Source organism: Adelges cooleyi, unplaced genomic scaffold, assembly GCF_023614345.1.
Source record: "Adelges cooleyi isolate 19-005CV unplaced genomic scaffold, UGA_ACOO_1.1 ACOO_flye_CR_arks_rails_tigmint_CR_PRNA_574, whole genome shotgun sequence".
Classification (NCBI taxonomy): domain Eukaryota; kingdom Metazoa; phylum Arthropoda; class Insecta; order Hemiptera; family Adelgidae; genus Adelges; species Adelges cooleyi.
This window is the reverse complement of record NW_026096268.1, coordinates 10,272,202-10,283,158: the sequence shown is the minus strand read 5'-3', so window position 1 is coordinate 10,283,158 and position 10,957 is coordinate 10,272,202. Positions and strand designations below refer to the sequence as shown.

Sequence of the window (10,957 nt, the reverse complement as noted above, 5' to 3'; positions counted from 1 at the left end):
TTAACCTCTCTTTGGACATTTTTATAAGCTCTGCCAAATAGTCAATCAAAAATCAAAATAATGTATTTATCACTCTTCACTTCTTTCCCTTTTAAGTTTTAATATAAACTAGACATTTCATTCATGTGATTTACTCTTGAATTCTTAAACACTTATGAACTTCTGTTAAACCACCAGACATTTAATATACATATTTAATGCATTATGCTGTTGGTTACATTCTAAACGTACAGTACGTCATTACCGAATAATGGCATAGACGGTGATTTCTGAACAAATAAGGATTTTAATTCAACCAATATCTAGATATATAACGTATACGTTTGAAAAAGTTTTGTTGCACATAGGAACACCATATCAGACATATACAGACTGACCTCTAAACATTTCTTTCTATTTTTAACCATAGCTATTATCAAGCCCGTGGAGTAAACAACACCTCAAACAATTCAAATTAAAAAAAAAAAAAATTGTCTTTTAAGCAAGTAGCACACTCGCTTTAGTAGTAGGACGTTTCTGATCTGACAGATAGCTAGACTTGCACTACAGTTAACCGGTACTTAGCTTGCAAAACACTTTTTCGAAACTAAGTATGAACTATGATTACTAGATAAAGGTACGATGAATTATAACGGTATACTTTAAAACGTAGTGAGCTGACTCGACACCGTGGCCGGCGTAGCCGGGCACCCCCCTCGGAACTGCTGTGTACAGACATATAACATACTACGTTTAAACAAATTTTGTTTCACAAAGGTAAACCTTAACAGACATTTAGCTGACTGTCCTCTAGACATTTTTATCTGTTTTCAACTCATAAAGTTAAGCGGGATGACATCGGCCTATATTGATGACGTGGTCTATAATATAAAAACTTTTACCAAAGACAATTTCCATTATACACTTTTTCCCAATGGCCAGCTTCTTATCAAGTCTCTTTAACTTTTTAAAATTTTAATTTGAACTTAATTTTAAACCTGTTACCTCCTCATAGACGTAGCCTACAAACCTAGGATATTTTTAGTTGGCGGAGCGAAGCGACGGCGCCGAGCGAGCGAATGCTAAAAACATTCGGAGACCTGCCGTCCTTATCAGTTATCAATACGAATTTCGCCCGCTGATAAGGAACTGGACATTGGTAGTTCATACAAATTGGTAAAAGTGGTAGCAACCCAAGTAAGCAACACCGGACACTTGATATTTATTAACCGTCTAACTTCTAGACTATTCTTTTCAATTTAAAATTTAAAGAAATTACAGATACATAGCTAGACTTACTCTTCACTTAATCAGTACTTAGCTTGCAAAATATTTGTCCATAACTAGGTATGAATTCTGATTACTAGATACAGCCTATAGGTACCATGAATTATAACGGCATTCCTTTAAGACGTATTGCGATGGCTCGACACCGTGGCCGGCGCAGCCGGGCACCCCCCTAGGAACCGCTGTGCACTGACTTCCACATACCGTGGCCGGCGCAGCCGGGCACCCCCCTCGGAATCTGTGACCTCCCCGAAAATACTTTGCAGCGAGGGGACGTGAGCGTGCCCGGCGTAGCCGGGTACAGTACCGGGAATCTGTGACCTACCCGCCCGACTCGGGGGCCTGGGGGCGGAGCCCCCAGCTAGAGCGGAGCTCTAGTATTATAATATAATTGTAAAATATATCATTTTTATTTAGTAAAAATGTACACAATTCAAATAGAACATTATATTGTATTTATTCATAAAAAACTGGAATATTTTTGTACCAAAGTCGGATCCTTTCTGTAATAAAAAAAACACATATATATATATATATATAATCATTTTATAGGGCAAATAAAGTTTATTTATATGATGACTTTAAAAAAATATCCTTTAAATCTACAGAAAAAAACACTTTTAAAAGAAACATGATTTTATGCATACAATTTTTTTTTTGTCTTATCATAAAATCTCTTTGGAATGAATAATGTGTGTCGGTAATTTTTTTTATTTTTATAAATTGAGATCCTTCCCGAAAGGCTTCAAATTGTTAAAAAATATTCGTCTATATTTTTTGAATTTCTATATTTTTTTCTATTTCAACGAGAAGCCATTGTCTATCAATTGAAGAGCTGTCAAAATTGCACACGGCCGTGATAATATGATCATGGACATTCCGTGTTACGACGACTTTAACTTGAAATATACATCAATCGACAGACCTTTCTTCTACCTATTTATAGATGCTTTAATCGCCATTAAATAAATAAAAAATATAAACTTCACGACAAAGTAAACAAGTCGATTTTTACTTTTGGCTCGAAAAAAAAGGACCAACCTATAACCATATTAATACCTAACAATAATAATAATAATTATAGTAATATAATAATACCTAATATCCACTAGGTACAATTAAACCTATGGGATGGACAATGCAGATGTTTATTTGCATCCCCAATCCAGCAACGCATGAAACCACAAAAACCTTTTCCCACGGATTCTGCCGCTGTAGTAAACATTATAATACATTTAATTTGTTGCAGTATTAATTATTACATTAGAGAACTTTTAACGTTAAAACATTTTAAAATATATTACCAAGATATTTCACATGTCCAAGATAAATAATTTTTATAATAAATATAAACGCTCAATTATGTAAACAAAATTCATTGTTTTATTTAAATTAGATTATTGCGCAAACCTAATAAAATGATTAATAAAGTACTTCACGTTGAAAACTCTCAATTAAAGGAACATAGTAAAATGTGATGAAAACTCATACCTGATGATATAGTTTTCCCACATTTGACACAAACTAAAAACAATAATAAACCATTTTAGGTGTTCATTATATAATATTGATTAGATTATACTTGACATAAATGTATTTATTGACTTATTTACACATGGAAAATATCGATCAGAACAAATAGGTCTAAATACATTTGTTTCCAATATAATTATTAACTGGCTCTATATGATCTTGCGCAACATTTTCCGGTGTTTCATTAACAAATTATATAAAACAAATTATTATTTTCCAACGTTAAAATATAAATGGTTTTAGAGACATAATTCACTACGCGATTTACAATAACTTTGGTCAGGATAATACATTAAAAATTTAATAAATCTTTAAAATACGGCATGAAAAGAGGACTGCGGCTGACTAAAAAAAAAACTACTACATCCCACTGTTCCTGCTGTTTAATTTTTTCTATAGTAATTTTTATTAGTTACTTTCCACCAAATAAAAAAATGTCCACTAAAAAGTAAAAACTACTTTTAAAATAAATTATTTGATTAAAAACTGAAATCGTTTCACATAAGTCACTTGCCGAATATTTTAGTATATCATCAAAATATCACGTTAATTTAAGTACTGACAACGTTGTATAGTATCATTTGATTTCTACATTAGCTAAACTACTAAATCTATAGATTTAACTAACCTGCGTCTTCCGGCCGCTGACCGTCCACATTAGCGTCATCTAATTAAAAAAATTATACAAACCGTATTATCGTTTGCCGACAGCTTTAAGTTTATGTAAAATGGTATTATGGTTTTTAATATAAACTTTGTTTTTATAGTGCAGCTTATACATTCAAAAAAATAAATAAATATTGAAGTATTCAAGACATAACTGGCCACGTTCCTAGTTACTTTTTTAAAAATTTTAGTATTTCATCAAAATATTAGATTAGGTACCGACCTATTTTGTCTTTTGATTTCTTCGAATCACTCTCACCTATACCAACATAAGAACAAAAAAAAATTATTGTTTGCAAACATAAGTGTCAAATTATCTATACAATTTAAAACGATACAGACACAGGCCACATTTCAGGTTAGCTACTACCCTATCGTGTCTTTTGATTTTATAAATTGAGTTATCATTTTTTAGTCCTAATCTTGTGCATCTTTTCATAAAAAAAATTATTTTTAATATATGATTGCCATTTTACATTGTAATAATATATTATACTAAGTCAAAATTCAGAAAATCATTGTTGATAAAATTGACATTTCCAAAGAATCTTACTTATAGTCTATAGTTAACGTTTTATAACTTACAAAGTAACTATTTAAAGTTGGTTATCGGACAGGCTGAACTCTCAGAAATCTATTCTTATTCAAATATTGCTATGTTGAATTTAATAGAAAAAATATAACGAAAATTTAAAAAAACATACTTTAGAACAAAATGTATTTCATTTTTTACATCTTTGTGGGATACCCTGTATACATAACAACGTAGTTATAATAACTCAGTAGTCTATACTGACCTTTGACCTCCGGCTTATCACCTATTCCAACATATTATAATACAAACAAATTACTTTTTGCTAATATCATTGTATTGTCAATAGTATAAGAAAAAATCAAAATAGGTATAATTTTTGTCATGTTTCAGTATTTATCTCGATTCATCATTTCATTGAAAAAATATCATTATACTTATCAAATATATTTTTAGTTTTAATGGTGTGTAATACACTAAACATTTTCAAGACCTACAAAACTACGCGATAATGTTATACAATAAAGCTATACAAATTTATAAGATATTTAAAAACAGCCAGTACAGTGAGGTCAGGGCTAGTGGGGACAGGTCACGGGTTTAGAGGAATTTTTAAATCTGGAAGTGATAAAATCACTTTCGAATAAACGTTTTGATGCGAATCAGTTGTTAGTAATTTTAAGCCAGTACAGTCCAAACCAAGCACAATGTAAACCAGCAAAGTTAGAAAGTATTAATTTGAGGTGCTGTATTTACAAATAGTCCTAAAATTACGCCTAAATCCCCAAAAATTAAAATATGAAATTTGTGATTTATAGAGTTGCTACTCAAAGGAATTGCTCCAGTGTTAAAAAAGTTACAGTGTATACAGACAAAAAAAAGGCCACATCATTGTTAAACCAATAGCATCTCTGCTCCACATAGAAACTAAAATTTACATACAAATGACACGACGTTGACATTTTTTTGTTACTTACCACCTTGTGGATATGGCCGACCTTGTGTGACTAAACCAAAAATTAGGTATTAATATACAATTGTACTCGCATAAATAATTTTGTGAGTAGAATATAATTATGTGTAATAACTAGATACAAATAAACATGATTATTCTAGTGTTTGGTTAACTTTGGGTAGTCAGCCTGAGAATTTATTGCAAGAAAATACATATAAAAATTACCCAAAGAAGATTCCAAAATAATGACAATCACAAAAAAAAAATAGCAATTTTGTGCATAATGTATTAAAGAACATTTGTTATTCTTAAAAAATTTGTAAAATTCTACGATAAAGAACCTCAAAATAAACAATGAAACATAACGTACGTAACATACATTGTTTAGCGTCATTGTTAAGTGTTATTTAGACCTTGTAGAAACAGTTGTATTAAAGTATAACATAAAAGACAATTTTTTTTTTTTTTACAATAACAATACAATACATATTGCAAATAAACATGTGAGATGGAGCCAACATTTTTTCAGCAATAGACAATTTCGGTTAACGTTCAAAATTTTATAAAATTATAATTATAATATTTGGTTCAATTTGGATAATCATCAAATGGTTCAAAAAAAAAAACAATTATAAAAAAATGGCAATTTTTGCATAATGTATTAAAGAACAATTGCTATTCTGAAAAAAAATGTATAAAATTGTACGATAGAAAATCTAAAAATTTACAGAGGAAAACTTATATGATCATAACATACGGTTTTATTTAAGTATTACTCATAAGGCAATGTTATTTGTACAATAACAAAATCATAAATTTTTCTAAAAGTATGGCACTCATGCAAAATAGACTATAGTTTCATAGTGTTACAATTATCAACAAAAAATTTGCTACTTTAAACAAATCCTTAATACATATTTACAGATGTTATACCGTTTATACTTTGTAAATGAACAAAAATACAAATAATAATTACCCAAAGTAATTTCTAAGATAATGAGAATTGCATGTATTAAAGAACTTTTGTAATGTAATAAATAATAATAATATTAAATACAAATAAAACTTACCCAAAGATGTTATACAGACTGCTATACAAAAAATGGCAATTTTTTTCATATTGTATGAATACAATTTTTTTTATTCTGAAAAAACTGTAAATTGTACGATCGAAAACCTCAAAATGTACAGAGGAGAACCTAAATGATCATAACATACATTATATTTTAGCAAGTGTTATTCAGATCATGTAGAAACAGTTGTATTAAAGTATGACGCAAACGGCAATGTTATTTGTCAATAACAAAACAATATATGTTTCTAAGACGCCTGTGATACGGAGCGAAAATGTTGTTAGCAATAAACAATTTTGGTTATGTATTGTCTAAAAAATCTGTAATGTTGTAAGATAAAGAACCTCAAGTTATACAGTGAAAAACTGTTTTGTTAAAGTATAACATAAAAGACTATGTTAGTTTTACCCTAACAAAACAATACATATTTCAAAAATCGTGTGAGGAGTTTCCAAGACAATGATAGCTAAAAAAATAGCGATTTTTGCATTATGTATAGAAGAACGTTTGTTATTCTGTAAAAATCTGTAAAGTTGGACGAAAAATGTATAACAACATACATTATACATTATTTAGCAAGTGTTTCAACGTCAATATGGAAACAGTTTTATTAAAGTAGGCCGCAAAAAGCAAGGTTTTTTTGTAAAATAACAAACCAATTGACGTTTTTAAAAAACCATGTGTCATAAAGCAAACATTTCGTTTGCAATAAACATTTTTGTTATTAGACGAATTGTCGAATATATTATTGTTTAGTGATACTCAAATCAATAAATTGATAAATTTGATAAATCATTGAAATATTAGGTTTGGTGATGATAACTCTGTTAAATATTTAAAAATTTAGAGAAAAAACAATAAATATCACGCACAAAACAATAACTGTACAACTGCCATTTTGTAGCCGACTATAGGCAATACGCTTTCCATATATTGCTTAATTGTAATATAATAAACGAAAGAAACACTAAACGAAACATTAATAGGTATAATCAATAAAAAATCAATCTCTTTAAATTTGCTATATATTCTTTGTTTATTGTAATCTAATTAAATTTTAGTTTTTTAATATTTTTTCACAGTTTAATGATGATTATAGTGTAGAAGCTGGACATTTTCATGACTCTACGATATTATTCCTGCAACTGAAAAAAAGATATATAGTTATATACTTTTTATTTAACGATAAAAATTATATTTGATAATTCAATATGCCAATTATTTGTATAACATTTTTTTAGCTAAAACAATTTTTACCAGAAATATACACTAGGTATTTATATGCGGGCTTTTATGTTTACAATCACGTGGAATCACACTAAGTTTAATAATATAAAATTAATAATACATAAATATTTACATCAATTGCAACTTCTCGCACTTCATACGAGTTTAGTTTAATATCGGTCAACCAGTCAGGGTAGGCTATTAAAACATGTATTCAAGTAATTTGATTATTAAAAAAAATATTTAAAATTACATAGAAAATTATTAATCAGAAAATGTAGGATTTGTTTTAAACTGTAATTATTTATACCTATTGTTTAATATAACATAATATTATTAAACGATAATTATAATAATAATAATTGTTACAAGATTTTTCGATTTGGTAACCTTAAACATTTATCCAAAAAAGAAACATTTTCTGAACATTTTGAAACAGTTTGGAATTGTTACTTTAATTTTTTTAGGGTTTAAAATATAGGATGGAAGATAAAGCGTGATTGAGTAAGAAAAGCTATTACTACATTTCACATATCTTGATATATTCATTAGTTTCCAATAAGTTTCAGTATATCATAAAAAAGTCAGGTTAGGTGTCTTTTGATTTCTACATTAGGTAAACAATAGTTTACCTGTAGTTTAATAAATCTACAGTCTTTACTGACCTTGTCCATGCTTCGGCGGCGGTCCACCAACTTTAGCGTTAACTAATCCAACAAATTTTACAAATCAAATTATTGTTTGCTAACTTTAAACGTGTGTAAAATAAATTATCTAGTTTTAAAGATACAGTTTCTTATTTTGGTACAGCTATCACATTGAAAAAGAATTACAAATTAATTGAAACATTACATGCAAATCTGGCCAAGCTCAATGCACCTCGCATACTGCAGTAACTCATACAGTGACAATAACTTTTAAAATAAATATAAATATACTCTTTATACACTTACAAACGTCAAATCTCGAGCTTGTTCTTACAGTAAAAGTTTAGTAAACATTAGAATAGGTTTCTACACTATTTTATCTTCTTTTAATAACAATTTTTTTTTAATAAAACTTATAAAAACATTCCTACGTCCTAAATTTACTGTGATACAATTTATTTTTTACTAATATATATTTTAATCAATAATATGTATACTTTATTTACGTGCCGTTAATTGACAGTTGTAACTTACCTTGTGAGCTTGACGCACCTTGTGAGTGCAAACATAAATAAAAAAATTGGGTATCAGTATGAATTCATAGTCGTATTCATATTCATATAAAAAATTACATTAGAGTTATAACTTCAAAGTTTATAAAGTTTTAGGGATATTATTAGTACCTCTGATGTGTTTGCAAGTGGCTTACACTTGTAAGTGTTATAAAAAGGATCGTCGAAAAACAAAAAGGAGAGTGATGAAAACAAAAGTTACATAATGGTGCGTAAAAAAACAACAATTCTTAAAATATAAAATAATTAAAGTCTATATAAGATAACTACTAAATCCATCATCTATACTGACCTTGTAAAATCTTTGACGACTTATAATCCAATTTTTTATTACCTAATCAGACAAATTATATTAAATCGAATTAATATTAATATCAGGTAGAATTCGTTAATTGATAGTTGTAACTTACCTTGTGAGTCTAAATAACAAAATTGGGTATCAATATGAATTCGTAGTCGCATACAAAAGGGTGTGTGTATTGACAAAATAACTTTATAATACATTCAAGTTAACTTTTATCAATACAATTGGTCATTTAATTGATACCTTAAATTTATGGCATAAAAAATTACATAAGAGTTATAACTTCATGATGTATAGACTATAGTGTTTTAGAAATATTATTAACACCTCTGATGTGTTTGCAGGTGGTTTTAACTTATAAGTGTTAGAAAAAGGTTCGACGAAAACCACGGAAAAACAAGAAGGAGAGTGATAACTACAAAAACTTACAAAATGGTGCGTAAAAAATAACTATTTTTAAAACATATAATGATTGAAGTCTACATTAGTAGTTAGTACTAACTAAATCATCTATACTGACCTTCTAAATTATTTGGCGGCCCATCATCCACATTAGCGCCATCTAATACCAAAAATTCAATAAATACATTAGTATGCTAACTTTAAAATGGCTTAAAAGTTCGAAGAAAAACAATAACTAAATAGGTTTAAATAAGAATCATGTTGTACATTTTTAGAGAAACATTTGTTGCAGCTTTTACATTAAACAATCAATCAATTTAAATTGCATAAAAAAAAAAAATAAATATTAAAATATGATTGTTTGCTTATTTCGAGCTTAGTGATACAGTAATCGCTTGGTATATAATAGAGTAAGTTTTTACCCTATTCTAATAATAATTTAAAAACTTTTTTACATCATTAATTCTCTGAAATCAAAATTTTTTTCAGAAATGTATATTTTAACCAATTATAAATATACTTCTAAAGAATAAAATGTAATAAGCAATTCTATTATGATTAGTTGTACGCGTATAAACTCCAAGATTATTAAATTATCCATTTTGTTATTCAATAATAATTGTAACCGGGGCTAATAGTATTGTATTTCATTATATCATCAAAAAACCAGGTTAGCTACTACCCTATCGTGCCTTTTGATTTTATAAATTGAGTAGTTATCATTTTTAGTACTAAACTTGTACATCTTTTCATTAAAAACAATTGTTTTTAATTTATGATTGCCATTTTTAAATTGCAATATATTATACTGAGTCAAAGTTCAGAAAATCTTTTTTGATAAAATTGACATGTCATAATAATCTTATTGATAGTCTGGTTATCGAACAGGCCGAATTCTCAGCAAATTATTCTTATTAAAATTGCTATCTTGAATTCTATCTAAATCTAATTCAATTATTGCAATCTAAAAAAAAATTTAACCAAAAAAAATTATTTAAAACGGCAAAAAAGTTAAGTGGTATAAAAACCATGTCGAAAGAATCTTGTTGATAGTCTATAGTTAACCTTTTAAAAGTAAAAAGTTTATTAAAAAAAAATCGTTATATTTATCGAATATTTTGTTGAGTTGTGGTGCTGTGTAATACACTAAAAACAAATTTATAATGAATGTAATCTTTAAGCGTATTCTAGTTCAAGGCCTATAAAGCTATGCGATAATGTTACACAATAAATCTGTAGGATAAATTTAAAAAATATATACACACAAATTTATGTAAAATAAATGACGTGACGTTAAAATTTGTTTGTTACTTACCTGGATTTTCAGGACCTTGTGTGACTAAACAAACAATTAGGTATTAATATAAATTTATGCTCACCCAAAGAAATTTCCAAAATAATGACAATAACAAAAAAAAAAATAGCGATTTTTTGCATAATGTATTAAAGAACATTTGTTATTCTTAAAAAATCTGTAAACTTCTACGATAAAGAACCTCAAAATAAACCGTGAAACAAAACGTACGTAAGATACATTGTTTAGCAAGTGTTATTTAGACCTTGTAGAAACAGTTATATTAAAGTATAACATAAAAGACAATTTTTTTTTTACAATAACAATACAATACATATTGCAAATAAACATGTAAGATGGAGCCAATATTTTGTTAGCAATAAACAATATATTTCAGTTAACGTTGAAAATTACAACTCAACATACTTCAAATATTTTTCGAAAAAATGTATTCGAAAATATGTTGAGTATATTATTATACTGAGC

At 27.9% G+C, this 10,957-nt stretch overlaps 2 long non-coding RNA genes across 2 annotated transcripts; both read right to left on the bottom strand.

Moving 5' to 3' along the window:
- Positions 1-1,693: 1,693 nt before the first annotated feature.
- Positions 1,694-3,468, bottom strand: LOC126843615 (uncharacterized). Its single transcript, XR_007686452.1, has 4 exons — positions 3,428-3,468; positions 2,758-2,790; positions 2,365-2,478; positions 1,694-1,769 (listed from the first exon to the last, which is right to left on the bottom strand). It is a non-coding gene; the product is annotated as an uncharacterized LOC126843615 (long non-coding RNA).
- A 226-nt stretch (positions 3,469-3,694) lies between these two features.
- On the bottom strand, positions 3,695-6,127 carry LOC126843650 (uncharacterized). Its single transcript, XR_007686457.1, has 4 exons — positions 6,023-6,127; positions 4,975-5,004; positions 4,263-4,283; positions 3,695-3,724 (listed from the first exon to the last, which is right to left on the bottom strand). It is a non-coding gene; the product is annotated as an uncharacterized LOC126843650 (long non-coding RNA).
- Positions 6,128-10,957: the final 4,830 nt, after the last annotated feature.